This window comes from Lissotriton vulgaris, chromosome 2_1 (genome assembly GCF_964263255.1).
Source record: "Lissotriton vulgaris chromosome 2_1, aLisVul1.2, whole genome shotgun sequence".
Taxonomy (NCBI): domain Eukaryota; kingdom Metazoa; phylum Chordata; class Amphibia; order Caudata; family Salamandridae; genus Lissotriton; species Lissotriton vulgaris.
The window spans coordinates 294,858,657-294,867,120 of NC_141687.1; the positions used below are offsets into that span (position 1 = coordinate 294,858,657).

At 41.3% G+C, this 8,464-nt stretch overlaps 2 non-coding genes across 2 annotated transcripts; both read left to right on the plus strand.

Moving 5' to 3' along the window:
• Nucleotides 1-1,053: 1,053 nt before the first annotated feature.
• On the plus strand, nt 1,054-1,269 carry LOC147730005 (small nucleolar RNA U3). Its single transcript, XR_015308789.1, has one exon. It is a non-coding gene; the product is annotated as a small nucleolar RNA U3 (small nucleolar RNA).
• A 6,979-nt stretch (nt 1,270-8,248) lies between these two features.
• Nucleotides 8,249-8,464, plus strand: LOC147730006 (small nucleolar RNA U3). The gene has a single exon (XR_015309136.1). It is a non-coding gene; the product is annotated as a small nucleolar RNA U3 (small nucleolar RNA).

Sequence of the window (8,464 nt, forward strand, 5' to 3'; positions counted from 1 at the left end):
AAATAGAAATTGTAAGTGGCCCGAAGGTGTTGCAGATAAGTTCTGATCTAAAAAGGAAGGTCACAGGCAGAGTTTTTTTTTTAAACAACTGTCTACTGTTGACAGCTGTTCCTTTCTTCATTTATGGATATGCTGGAAGACGGAATTGTGCACTGAAAAGTTCAAATCCTGGTTCTGATGAATATTAGGTAACAAACGTTTCCGGCAAGTATTCACTTCCCAGTGTAAAAAGTCTTTTGTACAAAAAAACATAAACTATATTTTGGATACTTTTGTAGTTCTGAGAGGCTAAACGTCTAGTAGCTTTAAAACCTGCATAAATTCAAGCTGGGTGGTAGGACAAGTTGTTGTTCATGTGAACGCTTTCCTAGATAACCAGGAATTCAGGGCTCTACTGAAAGCAATAGGTTCCGTTATCTCCTGTAGGTGCTGCAAGTAGGTTTTCACAAAGTTTGGACCATGGCCGAAGGCCATCCTCAGCTTAGAGTCTTACATGTGACTGGGGAACAGTTAGTTTGTGTGGGGAAACTGATCAAAGATGTTGACCTACATTTGATCTGTGGGGCAACTGTTCAAAATGTCAAGGTAGCTTAAATGCTACAACTTTTGTTTCCATGCTTGCAACCTTAGCAGGTCGCTTCTCATATGCTAGCGATCAGTGTCACTCTTTTGGCTGATTGACTGTTCCTAATCTAGACCAAATATTCCCATTAAAAATCATCTCTATGATCTTGTGGAAACCACAGTTTTTTTAAAGAATTTTCCAGCTTTCCCTCTGGTACAGCATTGGGTCATGAAGAGTCAGGTTGAATTTAATTGGTTGCTTATTTAAAATATGCAAATTTTAAAGCAGTGTGTCACCAGGATCTATTAAGTAGGTTTTAATGTAAATAAATGCATATGCGTGTTTATCTGTGGAATGTTATTTCGTGGAGTAAAAGATATGTTTATTTTATATGTTTTTATTTCAGTTGATGATGCCGAACTGTGTCTTACTGTAAGTAAGGAGGGTTTCCCCCCTTTCTGTCTGTGTGAGCGATAAACAGTTTTAAGAAGACTATACTGTCAGGGATCATTTCTATAGTTTTTAATCTAGGAAATGTGATTGAAAGTGTTTGGTCTTCGCTTACCACGATGAACAATTGAAGTGTTCTTTTCTGAGTGTGAAACGAGTAAACAGTGTTACATTTATGTAACTGCTGTTTGCTATTGATATTCGTTCTTATTCCTTTCAAGAAGATTGGAGAAAGAGTACACAAACTGAGTGGTTAGCTACTTTTTAGGGTGTAAGGAAGTCTATCCGTTCTTAATTTCTTGCTTAGTTTGTTATTTTATAGTGTGCACTTTGGTTTATTATTATTTAGCTGTTGAGTTCATGAATACTTAGTAGATGCTGTTGAGCTTTTTTGGACTTGTGGTTTTTGCAAGAGCTTATCTTTCAAAAGCACTTCTCACCATCAGTTGGTATTTTGGTATGTTATTCATAAAAAAGGTTTGTTTTTTTGAACGTGGGGAGTGAAGAGTACGTTTTAAATGGACTGTGCTTATGAGCTATTTATAGAGCCTAGGCTGCTGCAAGGCAACTACTGCTACTCAAAGATGTATCACTCTTTCGATTGGACTGTTTAAAGGAACCTCCTAATGCTAGTTAGGCCTTTTAGACTAAGAGGAAGCGTAACACCCTGGTCACAGGTCATAAAACATACAAGGCTGTGGTGGATCTTAGACTGCTGAGGATAAAAAACTCCTCCTTTGGTATTTGCTAAAGTTTTCACAGGAATTTGTGGGGTGCATAGCAGAAGTAACGGACTGTGTATGTTTACTTATCATTATGAAAGCTTGTGTGCTCAGTACAAAAACTTGCAGCTCCCAACGAGCCCCCGTACAACCCTTAGTACATCAAGGGCTTGATGTATTCGAACTTTGGAATTTTGAAAGATCCATTGGGGAGAATGGAGTTGCAACGATAAAAATTAATGGTCAAAACGAGCCACCTGCTCCAGCAAGTACCATTTTCTTGGTTCTCCTGGTTTAACTCAGAATATTCTTAATTCATTGACTGGAATGTTGTGATATCAGAATAGACTTTCTACCTCGGGTATCACATTGATTAAATGCCTTATCCTCTCGATATAGAAGCTCAGCTTTAACATGAGTCAAGAACTCAAACAGAGGGTAGGTATTTAAGGACCATTGTAGCCCCCTTTAGCATTCCATTATGCTATATTCAAACACTGGTAGATTAGACCCTCATGTAGAGTATCGAAATATCAGCCGTTTGTAAATAGTAGGATAAACCCTGTGCCTTGAAACTTCTAATGGTTCGAGCCCCGACTGCCACCATTTTGGATTTCCACCGTGCTGCGACGTCTAGGAGGGCTGGCGCCATGCCGTAAATTGTGGAAGTTCACGGTGTTTTGACAGGCCAGGTGAATACCAAGAGACCTTGCCTCTTCTTGGTTATGCAAGAGTCTGGGGCATTGCCCGACTGGTTTTCCAGCCATGGCCTTTTTTTACGTAAAAATTACGCAGTTAAGACCTTATTGTAATAGCCTTTTAGCCTACCGCATTAGGCAATGGCGACCAGGACCGGTCCCCTTTCCTGTGTTTGTCCCTCGCCTTCAACTTTAGTCTATCATGCTGAATTAAAGTTTAGTTCGCTAACTAAATACTGCAGCAGCAGGTTTTAATTATCTATCACTGATCTGCTGAGAGCTTAGCCAGGTGACAGAAAAAATGCTGTTGTGATATCTTCCTGTAACCCTTGGACAGCTTAGCATAGAGTTATAAAACTTTTTGTCTCGATATGTTATGAAGAATCAAGATTGAAATAGAAATTGTAAGTGGTCCGAAGGTGTTGCAGATAAGTTCTGATCTAAAAAGGAAGGTCACAGGCAGAGTTTTTTTTTAAACAACTGTCTACTGTTGACAGCTGTTCCTTTCTTCATTTAAGGATATGCTGGAAGACGGAATTGTACACTGAAAAGTTCAATTCCGGGTTCTGATGAATATTAGGTACCAAACGTTTCCGGCAAGTATTCACTTCCAGGTGTAAAAAGTCTTTTGCACAAAAAAACATAAACTATATTTTGGATACTTCTGTAGTTCCGAGAGGCTAAACGTCTAGTAGCTTTAAAAACTTGCATAAATTCAAGCTGGGTGGTAGGACAAGTTGTTGTTCATGTGAATGCTTTCCTAGATAACCAGGAATTCAGGGCTCTACTGAAAGCGATAGGTTCCGTTATCTCCTGTAGTTGCTGCAAGCAGGTTTTCACAAAGTTTGGACCATCGCCGAAGGCCATCCTCAGCTTAGAGTCTTACATGTGAACTGGGGAACAGTTTGTTTTTTTGGGGTAACTGATCAAAGATGTTGACCTACATTTGATCTGTGGGGCAACTGTTCAAAATGTCAAGGTAGCTGTAATGCTACAACTTTTGTTTCCACACTTGCAAGTTTAGCAGGTCGCTTCTCATATGCTAGCGATCAGTGTCACTCTTTTGGCTGATTGACTGTTCCTAATCTAGACCAAATATTCCCAATAAAAATCATCTCTATGATATTGTGGAAACCACAAGTTTTTGAAGAATTTTCCAGCTTTCCATCTGGTACAGCATTGGGTCAGGAAGAGTCAGGTTGAATTGAATTGGTTGCTGATTTAAAATATGCAAATTTTAAAGCAGTGTGTCACCAGGATCTATTAAGTATGTTTTAATGTAAATAAATGCATATGCGTGTGTATCGGTAGAATGTTATTTCGTGGAGCAACAGATATGTTTATATTTATATGTTTTTATTTATTTACTAGCAGCCCGTCCAGACGTTGTCCGGGTATGAATTGCTGCCGGCCAGTAGTATATTGTTTCGTAGGATTTCATTATGATAGCATTTCTTATCTGTGACAGGCCTGTGAAACGCTCCGATTCAAAGTGCACTGCTGATGCACTTAAGAGTGCGCGTTTAGTAGTGTGTGAACTCGAGTTTCCCTACTTTCTTTTCCTTGCTATATTATATAGTGCGAACTCGACAACATGGCATGAGCACAATTTACATTACAGAAGAACACATTGATTTGTGGTAGGCACGGGGAGACAACGCGATTTGCCTGGAATCATAGGATGTTGAGCTGATGCAGAGATTCTAACGTAGATCCCCATACATCACTCTACATACTTTCATTACGAAAGTACCATGACTCCGCAATGCCATTGTAACGCATAGCATTACATTTTATATGCTTTTTACTACGCATACATTTACAACGAAATTCGTTGTAAATGCATGAATGGTAAAAGCATGTTTTTTAAAAATGTTTGGATAAGGCAAGTATGGGTATAGGGGTATATGTTTTGGGGTACTGAGGTATATGTTTTGGGGTGTTTGGGTATTTTAATGGTTCAGATATAGTTTTGGGTTATGGGGTACAGGGGTATTTTTAGGGTTCAGGGCTAGGTTTGGGTTTTGGGGTATAGGGGTATTTTTTAGGGTTCAGGGGCAGGTTTGGGTGTTGGGGTTCAGGGGTATTTTAAGGGTTCAGGGCTAGGTTTGGGTTTTGGGGTACAGGGCTATTTTTAGGGTTCAGGGCTAGTTTTGGATTTTGGGATACAGGGGTATTTTAGGGTTCTGGGCTAGTTTTGGGTTTTGAGGTACAGGGGTATTTTTTAGGGTTCAGGGGTAGGTTTGGGTGTTGGGGTACAGGGGTATTTTAAGGGTTATGGGCTTGGTTTGGGTTTTGGGGTACAGGGGTATTTTAGGGTTCAGGGGTAGGTTTGGGTTTTTGGGTACAGGGGTATTTTTAGGGTTCAGGGGTATGTTTGGGTTTTGAGGTACAGGGGTATTTATAGGGTTCAGGGCTAGGTTTTGGTTTTGGGGTACAGGGGTATTTTTTGGGTTTAGGGATAGGTTTGTGTTTTGGGGTACAGGGGTATTTTAAGGGTTATGGGCTAGGTTTGGGTTTTGGGGTACAGGGTTATTTTTAGGGTTCAGGGGTATGTTTGGGTTTTGAGGTACAGGGGTATTTATAGGGTTCAGGGCTAGGTTTTGGTTTTGGGGTACAGGGGTATTTTTAGGGTTTAGGGATTGGTTTGGGTTTTGGGGTACATGGTATATTTATAGGGTTAAGATAGGTTAGTGTTTAAGGGTGTTGGGGTATTTTATAGAGTAAGGGTGGGTTATGATTATGGGGTGCAGGGGTATTTAAAGTAGGGGTGGGCGGAATTGGCGCGAACTTGGTACAATAAATCCGCAATATTTCGATCCGTCAGATTTCCAATTATTAAAACAGAAACCTCATATATTCAAGGTAAAATAACAAGTATTTCTACATGCTAAAATGCATATAGTCATTTCACAAAAGTGAAATTAGCTTCCAGCAAGCAGTGAGAGGTGATAATTTTGAGATCAAGCCCCTGCAAACCATTATGGGACGAGATTAGCAGTGGGAAGTGAATATTATAGTATCCAAATAATATTACAAAGAGCTGCAGTTCACCTCGTTCTCCCCAGTTGTCCCCAAGAGGCAAATGCAATAGCATTTAAAATATTATACATCAAGCTGCAGTTCACCTCATGGTCCCGAGATGTCCCTGATGAGGAAAATGCAATAGCATTTAAAATATTACACATCAAGCTGTAGTTCACCTCATGTCCCTAGATGTTCCTGATGATGCAAATGCAATAGCATTTAAAATATTATATATCAAGCTGCAGTTCACCTCGCCGTCCCTAGATGTCCCTGATGAGGCAAATGCAATAGCATTTAAAAGATTATACATCAAGCTGCAGTTCACCTCATCGTCCCAAGATGTCCCTGATGAGTAAAATTCCAAAACATTGAAACCCTTTCATGAATGCTAAAAATTATGCTAAGCTTATCCCATAATGCTTTGCAGGGCCTTTTAGTTGTATTTTTGCCCATAACTGTGCTTGGGGTGGTTCTAAGAGATTGGGACCTCCACTGAATTACTATTTAAAGGGAGCAGGAATGTATAGAACCTGGGAAGAAAAAACAACACTCGTGACGGAATGCCCCCAGCGATTGTCACGCCCCCAGCACACACCCACAGCACAATGCAGACACGCCCACAAGGGACTACTTTGCGGGCACGGTTCTTTTACATTTAAAATGTATATGGTGGGCGTCTGCATAGCTTATGTCCTTCTGCTGCAACTGCCCTTTCCAACGCTGTATTGGGTGTTTTGATTGGTGCTGTGGTTCCCGAGTTTACCTGGCCAAAAGGTGCACGTTCTCTCTTTATAATAGTAGTATAGATTTATTATTATTATTTATTTATTAACAGCATTTATAGAGCGCGAACGAAGGCCCATGGGCATCTCCGCGCTAAAAGAATATCTGCAGTATTTGACCATAGAAGGGGAGCCTGAGTTTACAGATTAAAAAGCCAGGTCTTGAGTTGTTTTCGAAAAGACCAAAGTGAGGGGCTTGTTTTAATAGAGTGCGGCAGGGTGTTCCATAGTTTGGGCGCTGCTAGAAGAAATCTTCTGTCTCCCCATAAAACAGATTTGGTATGGGGTACCACAAGTTCATGTGAACTAGAGGAGCGTAGTGATCTAGAGGGACTGTAGGGAATAAGATTTTGGGTGAAAAAGGCTGGTCCCACGTTGAGTAGAGCCTTGTACACTATACAGAGGGCCTTGAATTTGATTCTGTTTCTAATTGGAAGCCAATGTAACTTTCTGATGGTTTCTGACGCAGATTGATGTTTAGGGATTCTTCCAAGGAGCCTGGCGGCTGCGTTTTGGATAATTTGCATTTTATTTAGTACTCTTTCTTGGGCATTTAGAAACAGTGCGTTACAATAATCTAATGTAGACAGTACCAGGGAGCTCACCAAGGTTTTTCTAGCTGTCTCAGGAAGGAATGGCAATTTTTTTTTGATCAACCGTAGTTTATGAAAGGCAGAAGGGGAGATCTGATTTGCGTGAGGAAGGGAAAGTAAGACGATCGTCGAACATGACTCCCAGATTCCTCACCTTACTGACCGGTACCGGCGGAGGACCCAGTGATAGCGGCCACCAAAGGGAGGACCATTCCGGGGTCAGATGTCCGAAAATGACCACTTCCGACTTGTCGGAATTTAATTTCAGACAATTGGAGGCCATCCAATTCTCTATTGCCTGCATGTCCAGATTGAAGTTATTAGCTATTTTATGGCCATCGTTCCTGACGGCGAGGACCAGCTGGGTGTCATCTGCATAGGATGTGAGGGTCATCCCATGTGCACGAATGACATTGGCGAGGTCCGACACATAAATATTGAATAGTGTCGGACTAAGGGATGAGCCTTGAGGGACTCCACATGGCAGTGACAAGGAGGATGAGTGAAAAGATCCAATAGTGACCACCTGGGACCTGTCCGCCAGAAAGGATGCTAGAAGTTTCTTGGCATTTTGTTGGATACCCAGGCTTTCGACACGGTCGATCAAGATGGTGTGGTCGACCGTGTCGAAAGCAGCCGATAAGTCAAGCAGTATCAGGACTGCTGTTCCACCAACATCACGGATGGATCTGATATCGTCTGCCGCTTTAACCAAGGCCGTCTCCGTTCCGTGGTATTGGCGAAAGCCAAACTGAGATTCATCAAGTAGATTATGTTCCTCGATAAAGGCTGATAGTTGAAGATTCAGAACTTTTTCGGCTATTTTCGCCAAGGCTGGGAGGCTAGCGATAGGACGATAACTTTTTAATTCTTCCATGTGGAGGTTTGGTTTTTTGAGCAGCGGTTTAATAAGGGTCTTTTTTAGGACATCTGGATATATGCCTGTACTAAACATAGAATTACAAATTGCAGTCATAGCCGGGAGAACCACTTCAATGACCGGAAGCAAGACTTTCAGGGGGCATGGGTCTAGTGCAGAGCCCGATTTGATGGAGGATATGATGTTCCGAATCTGGGAACTGGAGACATCTGCAAACTGCGAAAAAATGGGACCAGTGTAGGAGGCGGTGGTTTAGTAAAGGTATTGGTGTTATTAGCGAAGACCCGGTAAATGTCTGCAACTTTACTAAAAAAAGAAATTGGCTAGAGCGTCACAGAGCGATTGGGAGGGGGGAGGTGTCAAGTTGGGGGAATATCCTGCTAACTGCCTGGTGGTTTCATATAGTGCTTTGTTAGAATTTTTTACTGATTCAATTCTCTCACATTTCAGTTGATGATGCCGAACTGTGTCTTACTGTAAGTAAGGAAGGTTTTCCCCTTTCTGTCTGTGTGAGCGATAAACAGTTTTATTAAGACAATACTTTCAGGGATCATTTCTATAGTTTTTAACTGAGGAAATGTGATTGAAAGTGTTTGGTCTTCGCTAACCACGATGAAGAATTGAAGTGTTCTCTTCTGAGCGTGAAGTGAGTGAACAGTGTTGCATTTATGTAGCTGCTGTTTGCTATTGATTATCGTTCTTATTCCTTTCAAGAGGATTGGAGAAAGAGTACACAAACTGAGTGGT